This window comes from Natrix helvetica (assembly GCF_964273705.1).
Source record: "Natrix helvetica genome assembly, chromosome: Z".
Taxonomy (NCBI): Eukaryota; Metazoa; Chordata; class Lepidosauria; order Squamata; family Natricidae; genus Natrix; species Natrix helvetica.
This window is the reverse complement of record NC_138554.1, coordinates 136,644,005-136,661,253: the sequence shown is the minus strand read 5'-3', so window position 1 is coordinate 136,661,253 and position 17,249 is coordinate 136,644,005. Positions and strand designations below refer to the sequence as shown.

Sequence of the window (17,249 nt, the reverse complement as noted above, 5' to 3'; positions counted from 1 at the left end):
GGCAAGTCCTTCTACTGATTAATTGTTCTCGCTGCCAGGAAGTTTCTCCTTAATTCTAAAATGGTTTCTCTCCTTGATTAAGTTTCCGCGCGTTGTCAAGAAGTTGGCCTCCTCTTCTTTGTGGCAATCCCTCAAATATTGGAAGAGTCCTATATCGTCACCCTTAGTCCTGCTTTTCATTAAACGAGCATTGCTCAATTCCTGCAACCGTTTCTCATATGGTCTCATAATAATTTTTCTTGATTTTCTTTGTACTCTTTCAAGAGCAGGGGTGTCAAACTGAAGGCCTGAGGGCCACATCCGGCCCACGGGGTCCTTAAACCTCGTCCACATGCTGCCCTGGAAATAACAAAGGACCAGCCTGCGGTGCCTCTGCCAGCAAAAATGGAGCTTGGGAGGATCGCACAGGGGGCTCCCGAGCTCTGTTTTCGGCTGCGATGGCTCCTGCAACCCTCTGCCGGTGAAAAAGAGCTCGGGAGAGCGGCCCTTCCGATCTCCGTTTTCTCTGGCAGAGCACTTGGGTCACCATAGGTGCTCCTAACACAAGTGATGTCAAGCTGGCCACGCCCTCCCCAGCCACACACACACATACTCAGGTCAAACTCAACCCTGATGTGTCCCTCAATGAAATCAAGTTTGACACCCCTGTTCTAGAATCTCAATATCTTTTTTATTTTATTTTTGTTCAATCTTTTTTCCAACAAAGGAGGGGAACGTCTCTTCTATTCACAGGGCTCGATATTTAGAACAGCTCCAGCAGTGACAAGAGTATTTTAGAACAAAAATTTATGTTGCAATGAAACTAAAATGGCAAACGCTCAGCTTGTGTGTATCATCACAGCGAGCGGCATATTATGACTGATATGATCACGGGGACTCCAAAATTGTATTCTAATGATGTTTTTAACGTTTCTCCGGTGATACAAACCGTGGATAAATTGTTCTGAATACTGCTGGTGGATTGGGAAGCACATTTTAAAGCAGGTTTATAAATGCAACGGCACTCTTAAGGTTCAAAGCCGCATAGCTGAAGTGAAATCAGCTATCTTTATTGATCTTGGCAGAGAATAAATGATACATGGGCAATCTAGAAGGATGAGAAAGACACAAATAAGCGCTAATTGTTAATGAAAGTTAAAGAAGAATAAGTGAAACATGCAACATCAGAAGGAATGAGAAGGAGAAAGAAAAAAATTAGAATAAACTCTAGGTATTAATTCATTTTGGAAACAGTACTGTTAGATATTCACTCTAGCTACCAGAGTTTCCTCTCTGGTCCTCTGTTCCGGCGGGAACAGAGGTTTAATCCTATTGGCTAAGAGGTCTGACAGCTCCCTATAAAAGGGCTGCTGTCAGACCTAGCTGCTGGTGGATTGTACATACTTGTCTTGTTATAATAAAGAGCTGTTGTTACGTTAAGCCTGTGTCTGCCTTCTCATTACCCGATCTAACACTGGCGATGAAGTTGGGATTGAGAGGCAGATAGGCGAATAACTGAACAATGAGACATCCAGCAAGTAGATCCAGCCCGGGGTTTTGGCGCAGCATCGAGCTACCATTTTGAGTGGCAAAATCGAATTGCCTCAGCCAAGAATGGCCATGCACAGCCCACTAACTCTGTATGATCCGGTGGTCGAACACTGGGAATCGTACATGTTACAGTTCGAATGCTTCCTTGAGGCAAACGACCTCATGGGCGTCCTAGACACCCAAAAAAAGAACCTCTTCCTGCGGTACTGTGGCAGAGAGGTCTTCGAAACCGCAAAGGACTTATCGGAGCCAACTCCACTCCAAGCGGTTCCTTGGGCGGCGTTCCAGCAGACCCTGAAGACCCACTATGTCCCCAAGCCACCGAGGCACGTTCGCCGCCACAAATTCAACATGAGAAATCAGAAGGAAGGCGAATCCATCAATCAATATGTGGCGGCATTGCGAAAGGCGGCGACTTATTGCGAGTTCCGTGACCTGGACGACTTAATATTAGACTGCATCATCTGCGGCGTGTGGGACATTAATCTGCAGACACATTTGCTTGCCAAATCAAACATGTCTCTGCAGATCGCACTTGATGAGGTCAGAGTGCCGAATCCGCAGACAAGTCTACAGAAGCCTTGCAGCGTCAACATAAGGTGCCACAAGCCGCACAGAAGCAAACACGCATCCATCACGAGGCTGCAGAACAAGAACCCTCTGTCAGCGAAGAAGATGACAGCTACTGCATGTGCAGTAGCCGCACGAAGCCAGCGCAGAAATTCAACTCGCGTTTGCCGCCTTGCACTAGCTGCGGAGGAGACCATGCCCGGTCTACCTGTCGTTTCCGAGATGCAACCTACCAGCGTTGCGATAAGAAGGGGCACATTGCCACAGTGTGCCGGAGCTAATTCCCTGCCATCGCTTGGCAGCCAAAAACCACTCCAAACTGCCAACAGAGGCCCAGCCCAGGGGCCTGGCAAAAACCACAAGGGCGCCCAGAGAGAGAACCAAAGGTTACCTGTCAAACCACGAAAGGGCAAGGCCGCACTAGGTGGCCAAAATAGCTGAAGGTCACGGACTTCATTGAGGACGCTCCCTGCGAGCTTGAAATTGACACAGGATCGTCTTTAACGATCATCTCATGGTCGACCCTGAAGCAAGCCATCCCAAGCCAGAAAAAACATCACCTTCGCACCCCAGACATCAGCCTGCGCGACTACCAGGGGAACCAAGTCCCCATCATGGGCCAAGGCACTTTCCGGGTATGCTTCAAAGGGTTCTGCACCAAGCTCGCTGTGACCATGGCCAAAGCACCCCTGCAGAGCCTCCTGGGGCTCGATTGGTTTGAAGCTCTAGGCTTGGAGGTGACCGGAGTCAACTCCGTGAAAGACAACAGCGTTGAGGCCATCTTTAAGGAGTTCGAGGACATCTTCGGTCCCGGCCTTGGTAAGTATGTGGGGACGCCAATCTCTTTTAGCTTGGGCCCAACATAGCGCCTATCAGGCTTAAGCCCAGGAGAGTACCTTTCGCTCTCCGCCCTAAAATCGATAGGGAAATTGACAAGCTCGTGAGCCAGGTAATCCTAGAGCCAGTCGATCATGCACGCTGGGAGACCCCTATTGTGACCCTGGTCAAGCCCAATGGGTCAGTCCGCATCTGCGCAGACTATAAATGCACAATTAACAACGCACTACAACAAAGCGCATACCCTGTACCCATTGTACAGCACTTACTACATTCGCTAGGCCCAGGAAAATATTTTGCCAAATTGGACATGGCGCAGGCATACCAGCAGTTGCCTGTAGATGGCGCCACAGCGGAGGCTCAAACCATTGTGACGCACAGGGGTGCATTCAAATGCCACCGCCTGCAATTTGGAGTTAGTATCGCCCCTGAACTGTTCCAAAGCGTCATGGAATGGCTTTTGCAGGGGATACCAGGAGTCATCCCCTATTTCAACGACATCTTGGTATCGACTGGAAACGAGGCGTAACTTTTAAAACGGGTAAGAATGGTTTTGACCAGAATTCGTGAAAAAGGCCTCCGGCTCAAAAAAAGAAAAATGTAAAATTAATGTACCAAGGGTTGAATTCCTTACATGATAGATGGCTCTGGGATTCACCCGACATCGCAAAAAATAAAAGCCATTCAGGAAGCCCCCACACCCCGCACTTAAGCCGAGCTGCAGACGTTCCTCGGGCTCCTTAATTTCTACAGCGTCTTTCTCAAACAGAAAGCCACCGTTGCTGAACCATTGCATCACCTCCTGGCCAAGAACGCCAAGTGGTCCTGGGGCTGAGCCGAGGCCGCTTCATCCACTGCGGTCAAGCGCCTTCTGACTGCTGACTCCCTGCTGCTCCAGTACAGCCAGACCCTGCCGTTGGTGTTAACCTGCGATGCATCCCCTTTCGGTGTTGGCGCTGTTCTTAGCCACTGCATGCCAAACAGCACAGAAGCCCCCATTGCTTTCTACTCGAGAACCTTGTCTTCTGTGGAAAGAAACTACAGCCAAATGGACTGAGAGGCTTTGGCTGCAGTAGCGGGAGTTAAAAGGTTCCACGAATACCTTTACGGCCAGGATTTCGAACTTGTGATGGACCACAAGCCATTGTTGGGGCTACTGGCTGGGGACCATCCTACCCCGGTGTCGCTGTCACCTCGCATGACCAGGTGGACTGTTTTCCTGGCTGCTTACTCCTACAAACTGATCCACTGCCCTGGTTCCACATTGGGACACACAGACGCTTTAAGTCACTGTCCCCTATCTGAACTGTTTGCTGACCCTACTCCCGAGACACCGGTCCTACTTATTGACTGCCTGGACACTGGACCTGTCTTGTCCAACGACGTTGCCCGTTATTCTGTGAAGGACTCCACCATCAAGCAAATCTTGAACTGGGTGTGGAGGGGGTGGCCCAAGGGGCCTGTTGGGACTGATTTTAAAATGTTTTAATGAAATGTGATGAGTTGTCGGTAATCAAAGGCTGTTTACTGTGGGGACAGGGTGGTTGTTTCAAACAAACTGCGCAAGGCAGTATTGGAAGCGTTACATGTGGGGCATCCTGGAATTGTCAGGATGAAGTCTTTGGCGAGGAGCTATGTATGGTGGCCTAACATGGGCAGGGAGATAGAAGAATGGGTGGCTACCTGCACTCCATGCCAGGAATCCAGACCAGTTCCCCCAGAGGCGCCTGCTAAGGAGTGAGAGCACTCTCAAGCACCCTAGTCTAGGGTGCACATTGACTTTGCTGGCCCCGTTCATGGCCAAATGTTCCTTGTAGTTGTGGACACATACTCAAAGTGGTTAGAAGTAGCCCTGATGACCTCCACCACGGCAGAGGCGGTCATCAAGGTGCTACAGAGACTTTTCTCCACGCATGGCCTGTCCGACATCTTGGTCTCAGACAATGGGCCCCAATTCATGGCCATGCAATTCGAGACCTACTTAGCAAGTCAGGGAATCAGGTATGCCCTGGTCGCGCCATTCCATCCGGCCTCAAATGGACGGGCAGAACGAATGGTGCGATCAGCAAAAGAGGCCCTCACTACGATGGGCCCGGGTGATTGGCAAACGGGTTGATCACCACTTGTTAATCCAACATATCACGCCAAGTGCCACCACCGGGAGAAGCCCCTGTGAGCTTTTCATGGGTCGCCGGCTAAGGTCCCACTTAGACTGGCTACACCCAAACTAGTATGCCACATCGCCCCCTGACTCCACAAGCAAAATTCAAAACTTTAGCGTAGGAGACTCAGAATACGCCCACAACTACGCCGAGGGCACTCTGTGGATCCCTGCCACGGTGATAGGCATCACCAGGCCTCGCTCTTATCTGTTAGAGCTGGAGGATGGTAGAAATTGGAGGAGGCTTGTTGACCAACTCCATGGTCGCCTCTCCCACTCCAATCTTAGGACACCAGACGAAACTCCTGAACAAATCAACCAAAGCCCTACGCAAAAGGAGCAAACGCTCACTCCTTCTACAGCCCAGCTCAAATCCGAGGGTACCGGGAAACTTATCTGAATTTGTTGCAGGCCCACAGCGAGCTCCAAGCGAGCAAATCCCAGAAGCTCCAGCCGCGGCCTGGGAAAAGTTCCAGCAGGTTCCACAGAGCAGAGCTGAAGAGCAGACAGGTCTGTCCGACCTGCCGGAAGAACCGGTTCCAAATGAACTGCACAGGTCTGGTAGAGTAAGACAAAGACCTGCCTACCTACGGGATTTTGTAACCAATAGGAACATCCCAACCAAGAGGGGAGGGGTGTTAGATATTCACTCTAGCTACCAGAGTTTCAGTCTGGTCCTCTGTTCCGGCAGGAACAGAGGTTTAATCCTATTGGCTAAGAGGTCTGACAGCTCCCTATAAAAGGGCTGCTGTCAGACCTAGCTGCTGCTGGATTGTACTTGTCTTGTTACAATAAAGAGCTGTTGTTACGTTAAGCCTGTGTCTGCCTTCTCATTACCCGATCTAGAGAAGGATGATTAAAGGCCTGTAGAGTAAAACATATGAAGAACAGTTGGAGGAATTGGGTAGGGCTCAGTCTTGAGAAAAGAAGGACTAGAGGGGACATGATAGCAATATTCCATTATTTGAGGGGCTGCCACAAAGTATTCTCCAAAACACCTGAAGGTAGGAGAAGAAACAATGGATGGAAACTAAGCAAGGAGAGAAGCAACCTGGAATTGAGGAGAAATGTCCTAACAGTGAGAACAATTAACTAGTGGAACAGCTTGCCACCAGAAGTTGTTGGTGCTCCATCACTAGAGGTTTTTAAAGAAGAGACTCGACCTATCTGAAAGGGTACAGGTCCGTGATGGCAAACCTATGGCACAGGTGGCACATGCAGCCATATCTGAGGGCACATGAGGCATTGCCCTATGTCCGGGATGGCGAACTTATGGCACAAGTGGCATGCAGAGCCATTTGTCAGGGCACGCAAGGCGTTGCCGTGTCAGTTGGCACTTATGGCACAAGTGGCATGCAGGTGCATGCTGGCCAGCTGAGTTCAGCCTTTTTAAAAGCCATTTTCACCCTCCCCAGTCTCCAGAGGCTTTGTAGGAGCCTGGAGAGGGCAAAAAGAGCCTCCCCTGCCCTCCCCCCCCTCCCAGGTGGAGGCTTCAGGAGCTTCCCTGTAGCCTCTGGAGCACAAAAAAACCCAGCCCTATGGGCAAACCGGAAGTTCAGGAACGGACTTCCGGTTTGCTCGTAGGGCCACTTTAAGCTCTCCGGAGGCTTCAGGGAAGCCTCCTGAAGGTCCCTGAAGCCTCCGGAGGGCCTCTTGGGGGTGGGTGGAAGAGACTGTTTTTGCCCTCCCCAGGCTCCTAATAAAGCCTCTGGAGCCTGGGGAGGGTGAAAAAATCATGCAAAAAATGGGGGGGGGAGGTGTTGTGCATTGCATTATGGGTGCAGCACGCCCGTACACGACCCTCCTGCGCTCCCCCCACTTATGGCACGCGAGCCAAAAAAGGTTTGTCATTGCTGCCCTACGTCAACTAATTTTCAGCCTTCTGGAGGGGAGGGAGGTCGTTTTTCGTCCTCCCCAGGTTCCAGAAAAGTATCCGGAGCCTGTGGATGGGGAAATATGGGCCCAACGGCCTACTGGAAGTTAGGAAGTGAACTTCTGGTAGGCCTGTTGGACCATTTTTGCCCTCCCCAAGCTTCAGGAGGCTACCAGAAGTCCAGAGGCTTCAGTGAGGTCTGCGTGCATGCACCGGGGTGGGGGGGGGGGTGTTGTGTGCACATGCATTGTATTATGGGTGTGGGCAAGCTATTGCGCACACATGTGCCCTTTTGGCACCCAAGCATAGGTATAGGTTCTCCTTCTTGAGCAGGGGATTGGACTAGAAGACCTCTAAGGTCCCTTCCAATTCTATTCTGATTGATTGAAATTACGTTTCCCAAGATTCAGGGATAAACTCCTTCAATCTATTGTATTTTAGATTTCTGCAATTTCTACATTTTGTAACCTACTGGCTTATATTGAATGTTTCTCTGCCTTAGCAACTTCAAGATGTGTAGACTTTAATTCTGAGAATTCCCCAGTCAGGTTGATATTAAAAGAAGCTGTTTGGAGCGGAATGAAAAACTAAATGAATATCATGGCATTATGGAATGCCAGAGAAGGCTTGTAATTATCCTAACAGGGAGAAAAAATGCTCAGTGGAATGAGTTCACACATTCAACCACTCAAATCAAAATACAAGAAATCCTTGGCTTTTAAGTTTGCTTAGTCACTGTTCAAAAGCGACTTATGACCATTTTTCACACTCAACGACTATTGAAGCATCCCCATGCTCACATGATCAAAATTTGGATGCCAGGCAACTGATTCACATTTATGACGGTTGCAGTGTCCTGGGGTCATGTGATCAACTTTTACGACCTTCTGACAAGCAAAGTCAACGGGGAAAGCCAGATTCACTTAACAACCAGGTTACTAATTTAACAACTGCAATGATTCGTTTAACAACTGTAGCCAGAAAAGTCGTAAAATGGGGCAAATGTCTCACTTAGCAACATAAACTTTGGGCTCAATTGTGGTCATAAGTCAAGGACTACCCATAACCAAGCTTAACAGTAAGCTAGTGTTGCGGGAACTCAACAGCTAGATCTTTAATTAACATACGAAAATATATGTTGGTGATAAAATATATAGAGTCCCTTGATTGTGAGATGAGTCCTTGATTTACAACCATTCCTTTAGTGACTGTCCGAAGTTTCAATGGTACTGAAAAAAATTAACGTTGGGATCATTTTTCACACTTACGACCATTGCAACATCCCTACGGTCATGTGAATAAAATTCAGATGCTTGGCAACTGATTCAAATTTATGACGGCTGCAGTGTCCCTCCCTGGTCAAAGGATCCCCTTTTGTGGCCTTCTGCAAATTCAAAGGGGAAGCCAGATTCACTTAAAAACTGTGTCACTAACTGAATGCATTGACTCACTGAAAAAAGGTGGCAAAATAAGTCATAAAACGAGGCAAAACTCACTACCGTATTGCTTAGCAACAGAAACTGGCAGCTCAAATGTGGTCTACCTGTACAGTTTGAATCAATTTAATAAGTGAATAAAAATAAAATAAATACTGAAGAGGAATTTTGGAAGGAAAAATCTAAGCTAGACATTTTTCAGAAAATCCTATTTTCTTCCCTACGGGAGATGTGAAACATAAAAATAGCATCCAGCATTTGCTAATTAATGTACCTAAGTTCGGGCAAATTTTATGCATTCTCTTTTTTGGCAGTGAAGAATTAGGTAACTGAGTTTCACATATGTTCCACATATGGTGAGGAAAGGGGGGGAGGGAAGTGCATTCCACGCATACTTTCGGTTACAGCCAGAACTCAGATTACTGCAGCAGGTTTGGGAGGGTTGCACCTCATTGGGGAATGTGATTTATGACACAGTCTGAGGGGAGGGAAGGAAGGGGGGGAGGGGTAAAGTTCAGCTATAATTCAAATGAGGCTCAGAACTGACTGCAATAAGGTCTTGCCAAATTGTGCTCTTAATAAGTGACTAGTTTTCTTTTGAAACTTGGCTCGAGACACATGAATTAATTAGGGCATCTTTTAGAAAACTGACAGAATCTGGCAAATTCTTAATTTTGAGATTCAACCCCCCGAATTCCCTAGAAGTGGGGATCACCTTGGCTGAAGTATTCTTGGAGTTGAAGTCCCAACATAGCAAGGTATGAGGAAGGCTGGTACAGGAAGTCCTTGACCTACAATTGTCCACTTAATGGCTGTCTGAAGTTACAACAGCCCTGAAAAAAAATGACTTACAACTGTTTTTCACACTTACTATTGTACTCTCCCCATGGTTACAGGGTCCCTGAGATATGTGTTCACTTTTTGCGACCTTCTGACCAGCAAAGTCAATAGGGAAGTTTGATTCACTTAACAACCATGCTACTAATTTGATTCACTTAAAAATAAAATAAATACTGAAGAGGAATTTTGGAAGGAAAAATCTAAGCTAGAAATGTGGCAAGAAAGGTCATAAAATGGGGCAAAACTCACTTAACAACTGTCCTGCTTAGCAACAGAATCTTTGGTCACAACTGTAGTTGTAAGTCAAGGATCACCTGTATAAATTTCAGAAGTTTGGCTACTGGAAATCAATCCCACAAGAAATTATTCTTGTAATGTAGAACAGATGTTGTCTATGCTATTATTAAAAGTGGGATTATAATGAGAAAAAAAAAATCAACTGAAATTTAGATCTTCCTGAGTTTCTCCAAAGAAACATGCAATCTATATAAAAGGCAAATAGCACTCACTCATCACAAAATCTCCACAACCATAAAGCCTACAAACTTGAAATATGGCACGTATGTTTCTCTTGGCTTCTTCTCAGATCATTAGTATTTCTTATACAGTAATTAACACACTCTGATGCTAAGGAGTTAGACATACTACTCTCCCTCCCCACCTGAAAAGAACTCTGTTCCAACTGACAGTTGCCTCACATTCCGTTACCTCAGTTCAAACTGGCAGATGTTCCACTCCTTCACTCAGGGGCTCCTTAGTACTAAACGTTGGTACATCACCCATATGTCTACGCCTTCCACCTATGGAACTGCTTCCAGATTCAAGGCGGCCGGAGAGATTTTCCCTTTTGTGTTTCAATCACCGACCACCACTGAGTCAATGGATTGAGAACTTAATTTTTCCTGCATAGCCCGATCACATAGTTTGTCGCAAAGCCTGGGTATCCAGCTAATTCCTTATAATCTCAGCATCATAAGTATAACAAGGAAAAGATAACATTACATTTCATGCCGCTTTATAGCTGAAAACCAGCTGTGCCAAGTTACTCTGAGATTTGACACATATGTGCACAACCAATGTATGATATTAAAGGAAAAAAAGCTGATGTGATGATACAGTTAGTTCTCAACTTACAACCGTCTAGTTGAAGTTACGATGACACTGAAAAAAACCTGTGACCATTTATCACACCTACGACCATCACAACATCCCTATGGTCGTGTGATCAAAATCTGACCGCTTGGTTAAGTGAACAATTTCTGTTTCTAAGCAAGTTGTTAAATGAGTCCCTTGTCCCATTTTGCAACCTTTCTTAGCAAAGTTGTTAAGTGAATCACTGCGGCTGTTAAGTTAGCATGGGGATGCTGCAATGGTCGTAAGTGTGCAAAACAGCCATAACTCACCTTTTCCAGTGCCTTGTATCTTGAAACAATCACGAAACGAATGGTTGTAAGTTGTAGACTGCACATAAAGCTACTTTTTGCAATTGACTGATCTGAGTTTTCAATGACCATAGAGATTGAATGGTGCTCTAGTTATTTTGGGATTGTAACAGTCTATTAATAATTACTAGTTTATTTCCCTCTATTTCCTATTTTTGGAAGACAAAGGCCTTATGATGGAGAATTCAATTTCAATTTTCAATTTATTTGATTTCTAGACTGCCCCCTCTCCCCAAAGGGGGAGAGTATAGCGAGTATTCCCAAAAATGTGAGCCAGAGTGGTTAAATTGGGTGGAAACAAAAATGAACTTGCAGCTAAGGGAAATTCTAATGTTCATGCAATTTTATCCATCATTCCACCCACTCCGTATCAGTCAGGGATTAAAAACAAAAGCCCATACCTTTTCAAAACCCTTCCTAAAACATACAGGCACTCCTCGACTTACGACCACAATTGAGCCCAACATTTCTGTTGCTAAGTGAGACATTTGTTAAGTGAGCTCTGCCCCACTATGCGACCTTTCTTACCAAAGATGTTAAGTGAATCCCTCCAGTTGTTAACTTACCGTAGTAACACGGTTGTTAAGTGAATTCCCCATTGACTTTGCTTTGTCAGAAGGTCGCAAAAGGGGGTCACATGACCCCTGCAACCGTCATAACTATGAGTCAGTTGCCCAGTGTTAAAATTTTGAACATGTGACCTGTGGGGGATGCTGCAACAGTCGTAAGTGTGAAAAATGGTCATAAGTCACTCTTTGAAAAATAGTCATGTCACTTTTTGAAAAACGGTCATGTCACTTTTTTCAGTGTCGTAACTTTGAATGGTCACTAAATGAACTGTTATAAGTCAAAGACTAGCTGTATTTTTTAATTTACAACTGTTCATAAAAATTCGTGAGACATACATACTTACGTCTTCTCACTCAAAATGCAGATAGTTTTCAACTTATGACCATAATCGAAAGCAGAATTTCCGTTGCTAAGTTAGGTGGTTGTTAGTAGGTCACGCTTGATTTTATCTTTTCTGCTACGGTTGTTAAGTGAACCACTGCTGTTGTTAAGTGAATCAGTCATTAAGTAGTTCCTCCACTGACTTAGTTTGTGGGAAGCAAGCAAATGGCGATCATATAACGCCAACATGTTGCAACCTTTCTAAATACATGCCGTTTGTCAATCATCCAAATTTTGATTATGTGTTTGTGGGCATGTTGTGGTTATAAGCTACTTTTCTCTTTTTATTATAATATTGTATGATTGCTAAATAAATGGTTGTAAATTGAGGACTATTTTATTACAAACAATGGCAAATTGACCTCAGTCCATGGATATGAAGCTCAATTAAAACTGACTTTTTCCTGACCTCAAATATAAACACTTTGACCTTCTTCCTGTTTATAAGCCTCAAGACTTTTGTTAAGTGCCTAGATCTCATTAAGAACCATGAATCATTTGTTCTCGCGTTCCTCTTAATTATGGTTAATAGCTCTACCTCTTGACCGCTGAATTTCCTCCTACGTTGTTTCTGTAATTTCCTTTGTTCATATTGCCTTACTTATTTAAAATGTACCCATAGCATAAGAACAGCACAATACTGGATCACAATACTGTAAGGAAGAAGGTACAGCAAAATGACAACAACAACAACAACACCAGCAGAGCTGCAAAAAACTATGCTACTATGAACATATTATATTTTAAGAAAGTACTTGGTTGATACCTAGGAAGCTGATAGCAACCTGTATAAACCATTAGCACCAGACACTGGTATTTGTAATGCATTTTTTAATGTTCAGTTGGCTGAGTTTCATGTTTAATGAATAAGGTATATAACAACAACAACAACCTTAACAATTCCTAGGTCCTTGGTTAGGACTCGAGCTGTTGAGCTACCAACCAGTCCCAAGGGCTGTGAATCTCACCAAAGATTAACATAATAATAATATTAATAATAATAATAATAATAATAATAATAATAATAATAATAATAATAATAATAATAATAATAATAATAATAATACTTAGAAATAACTGGCATTAGCAAAAATATTACATCCTTCACTGAAAAGGCGATGAAACAATGGAGAACTGAGTTGGCAGTAGGGAATGAGAACTACGGAATGGTTAATATCAAGCGAGGAATTTTCCAGGGTGATTCACTTTCACCTCTTCTCTTCATCATCACGATGATGCCGCTATCAGTAATCTTAAAAAAAATGAAATTAGGCTACCAAACAGCCAAAGAAACAGAAAAAATTTCGCATTTATTATATATGGATTATTTGAAACTCTATGGCAAGTCAGAAATAGAAATCCAATCACTGACAAACACAGTCCGAGTATTCAGCACCGATATTTCAATGCAGTTTGGTATGGAAAAATGCGCCACTGTATCCATAAAAAGGGGCAAAATCAATGCGTGTGAGGGAATTGAAATGCCCAATGGCCAACTAATTAAATGCAACGAAAATGAAGCCTACAAATACTTAGGCATTTTGCGGATGGATAACATCAAACATGGAGAAGTAAAAACTATTGTCAGGAGAAAGTACACCAACAGAGTTAGGAAAATTTTTGAAATCTAAATTAAATGGTGGAAATACAATCAAGGCCATAAATACCTGGGCAATACCAGTTATAAGATACACAGCTGGTATAGTTAACTGGACACAAGCTGATTTGGACATGTTGGACCGAAAAACCAGGAAACTAATGACAATGCACTACAGTTTACATCCACGCGGTGACACTGATAGACTATACCTGCCCCGAAAATCAGGTGGCAGAGAATTATTATAAGTGAAGCAAATAGTTGAAGAAGAAAAACATGCACTGGCTGATTATCTAAAAGAAAGTCAAGAACATCTATTAATCGAAGTAAATAACAAAAATCTACTGAAGGCCCAACAGACGAAACAAGAATACAGAAAGCATGTGATAAAATCAAGAATGGAGAGTTGGCAGAACAAAGCATTGCATGGTCAATTTCTGGAAAAAATAAAAGATAAAGTGGACAGTGAAAAAACTTGGTTATGGTTAACAACAGGTACATTAAAGAAAGAAACAGAGTCACTAATCCTGGCTGCGCAAGAACAAGCTATCCGAACAAATGCCATTAAGGCCAAAATCGAAAAATCCTCTGATGATGCCAAATGCAGACTCTGCAAAGAAGTTGATGAAACTGTTGACCACATACTCAGCTGCTGTAAAAAAATCGCGCAGACTGATTATAAATTGCGGCACAATTCAGTAGCACAAATGATCCACTGGAATTTGTGCAAAAATTATAATATTAAAACAACAACAAACTGGTGGGAACATAGGCCTGAAAAAGTCACCAAAAATCAGATGGTCAAGATCCTATTGGATTTTCGTATATAAACGGACAAAATACTGGCGCATAACACGCCAGACATCACACTGGTTGAGAAAAATAAGGTTACAATCATAGACATCGCAATACCAGGTGATAGCAGGGTCGACGAAAAGGAACATGAAAAAATCGCGAAATACCAGGACTTAAAAATTGAAATTCAACAATTATGGCACAAACCAGCAGTGGTAATTCCAGTGGTAATCGGCACACTGGGTGCTATTCCAAAAGCACTGGAATTACATTTAAAACAGTTAAAACTTGACAAAATCACCATCAGTCAAATGCAAAAAGCTGCACTGCTTGGATCTGCACGTATATTACGAAAATACGTTACGACGTCCTAGGCCCCTGGGTGGGGCCCGACTAGTAATCAATGCCAAATCTGGCGAAACAACTGGCCGCTGTGATACAATCGTATAATAATAATAATAATAATAATAATAATAATAATAATAATAATAATAATAATAATAATAATAATAATAATAATAATAATAATAATAATAATAATAATAATAATAATAATAATAGAAAAAGTGCACCACTTCTTCCAAATGCAGAATTTAAAATAAAGGCTTATTGTCTTTCTTTGTTTGCAAGAAATGTTTAGTTTCTTAACAGCCCAAGGGCTCAACTCTGCTCTTGGATGAGAAGAATTATGCATCCTTGATACAAATCATCTCTGAAAGAAACCTTGACTGTGTTGATGCTTATTTAGTTATTATGCCCCACCTGATAAATATTCATTGATCTCACAACTGTGAAGCATCTGCTTTTAAGCTTACAGCTATGAAGCTCATGACTGATACAATCATATTAACTCCAGAATAACACAGGGCATAAAAGAAAATGATCAGGTTTTGATTTTGGAAATGCACACCTATTTTTTTTTTCTTTTTAAAGAGTGGAAAAATGAAACTGCCAAGCTGGAAAATGAATGATGCATTTTTAAAAAGGCATTCTAGTTCTCCCCCCCCCCACTAAAAAGGTAGAGAAGGTAGGATTAAAGTGCATGCTCTTTTATAAACAGGAATTGTTTGGTCTGCTGGTGGAAGGCACCAGGCTAGAAACCAGGAGACTGGGAGTTCTAGTCCTGTCCTAACTATGAAAGGTGGCTGGGTGACTTTTGACCAATACCAGGAGATGGTGAGTTCTAGCTCTGCCTTAGGCATGAAAGCTATCGATGATTTTGGACCAGTCACCAGGAGATGTGAGTTCTAATCCTTCTTTAGACATGAAAACCAGCTGGGTGACCTTGGGCCAATCACCAGGAGATGGTGAGATCTAGTCCTGCTTTAGGATGAAAGCCGGCTGAATCAGTCATTCTCTCTTTTTCTATCTCTCTCATTGGACCAGTCCAGCCTATCTTGCAGGGTTGTTGTGAAACTAGGAGAAGAAACGAGTATTATATTTGTTCATAATTTTTAGCACTGTTTTGAGCTATTGTATTAAAGCAATAAAAAAGGGACAAAATATATTTAAAAATCATTAATAAAAGCAGAAAATAATCCCACGTTTCTTCCCAAGATTTAACTTTTGGTTTTTTTTTATTAGTTCTGCTTTAGATATGTAGGATATCTCTCTCTCTCACACCTGAGAGATCTTGCCTGAGAAATATTTTTCTCTGCTCTTCAAATACATTTTAGCCACTAAAATTCCCTGGATTTTTTTTTGCTTTAGAGAAGTTGCTAATGTTATTATTGGATTCTGCTCCTGGTCACATTAAACAGCCCAGCACATTTCTGATTCAACATTAACCTTAATTACGGAAATGACCATTAACTAATTTTGCTTTTATTCACTCAGGGCTGACAATTGTTTAACTATGGTCAACATGGCTATGGTCAACAATATCCCATATGTGATTTGGGTCACTCTAAAGCGATTTCCAGGCAAACTCAGTAGCAAAAATAGCAAGTAGGGCCCAAATTCTTGTTTCATTTTTTCCCCCTTTTCTAAAATAAACCTCTCCAAACAGGCTCAGGTTATTATTGTAATTCTGTTTTCTGTCTTGGCTACATGAAAGTGCTTGGTTGCATGGTTGAACTGCTCACTCACAGGGAAAAAAATGTGACTTTAAGGGCAGGAATATGTTTAACTGACTTGCTCCAATTTCACCATCTGGTTCTTCGGTGGCCAAAGGTGGGAAAAAAAAAACAGTACTTCAAATCAGTTTCACCCACAAAAACAGGAAAAAGAAAATCATACATCACCATTTGCAGTGGCTGCAAATCTTTAAAAATATCCGAACAATCAAAATAGAAAGTGAGAAATGCCCAGATGTCAAAAACTTCCTCTCCCTGAGAATGGGAATGGAGCCAAAGCTATGGTGGGTTACCCTGCAAGGTTGTTGTTCCATTTTTGTGGTTTTCCACAAGAGGACAGGTAACGGATGGCTGCTTCTGTCATTGCTACCTTAACTAATGCTTTCTTTGGAAGATATTGGATGATCAAGTTTCATTCTCCCGGTGTCTAAAATAAGATTTTTCTCTGAATTTTGGCACAGGGTGTTCCTTCCAGGGAAGGGAGGGAGGAAAGGAAGGGAAGGGAGGGAGGGAGGGAGGGAGGGAGGAAAGGAAGGGAGGAAAGAAGAGAAGGGAGGGAGGGAGGAAAGGAAGGGAGGGAGGGAGGAAAGGAGGGAAGGGAGGGAGGGAGGGAAGGAGGAAAGGAAGGGAAGGAGGGAGGAAAGGAGGGAGGGAGGAAATGAAGGGAGGAAATGAAGGGAGGGAGAGATGGAGGAAAGGAAGGAAGAGAGAGGAAGAGAGAGGAAGAAAGGGAAGGAAGGAAGGCGGGATGGAGGGAGGGAGGAAAGGAAGGAAGGAAGGAAGGAAGATTAAGGCACCAGGCAAAAACTGTAAGAATGTGAGTTCTAGTTCCATTTTAGGCATGAAAGCCAGCTGAATGACTTTGGGCCAATCACTAGGAGTCAGCGAGTTCTAGTTCTGCCTTGGGCATGGAAGCCAATCAAGTTATTAACCTGAGGATAATTGTTTATTTGTTTGATGTATTCATTTAAACAATCGATAAAACCACTGATCTCATAAAGCAGTGATTCTGAAGGGTGCATGAAAATAAAAATACAATTTACAAAATAATGCAATGTATGTTTTGGGTCTAAAACATTTTTAATTAAAATTCATTTTCAATCCACGTATACCAAAAACCACCAACAGGACTAACCCAACCT

General features: G+C 43.4%; 1 protein-coding gene across 4 annotated transcripts in view; it reads right to left on the bottom strand.

Annotated features, from left to right (window-relative positions):
* The window catches only part of CRHR2 (corticotropin releasing hormone receptor 2), a 142,864-nt gene that overhangs the window by 41,174 nt on the left and 84,441 nt on the right, over positions 1 to 17,249 (bottom strand). The gene's annotated exons all lie outside the window — the stretch shown is intronic.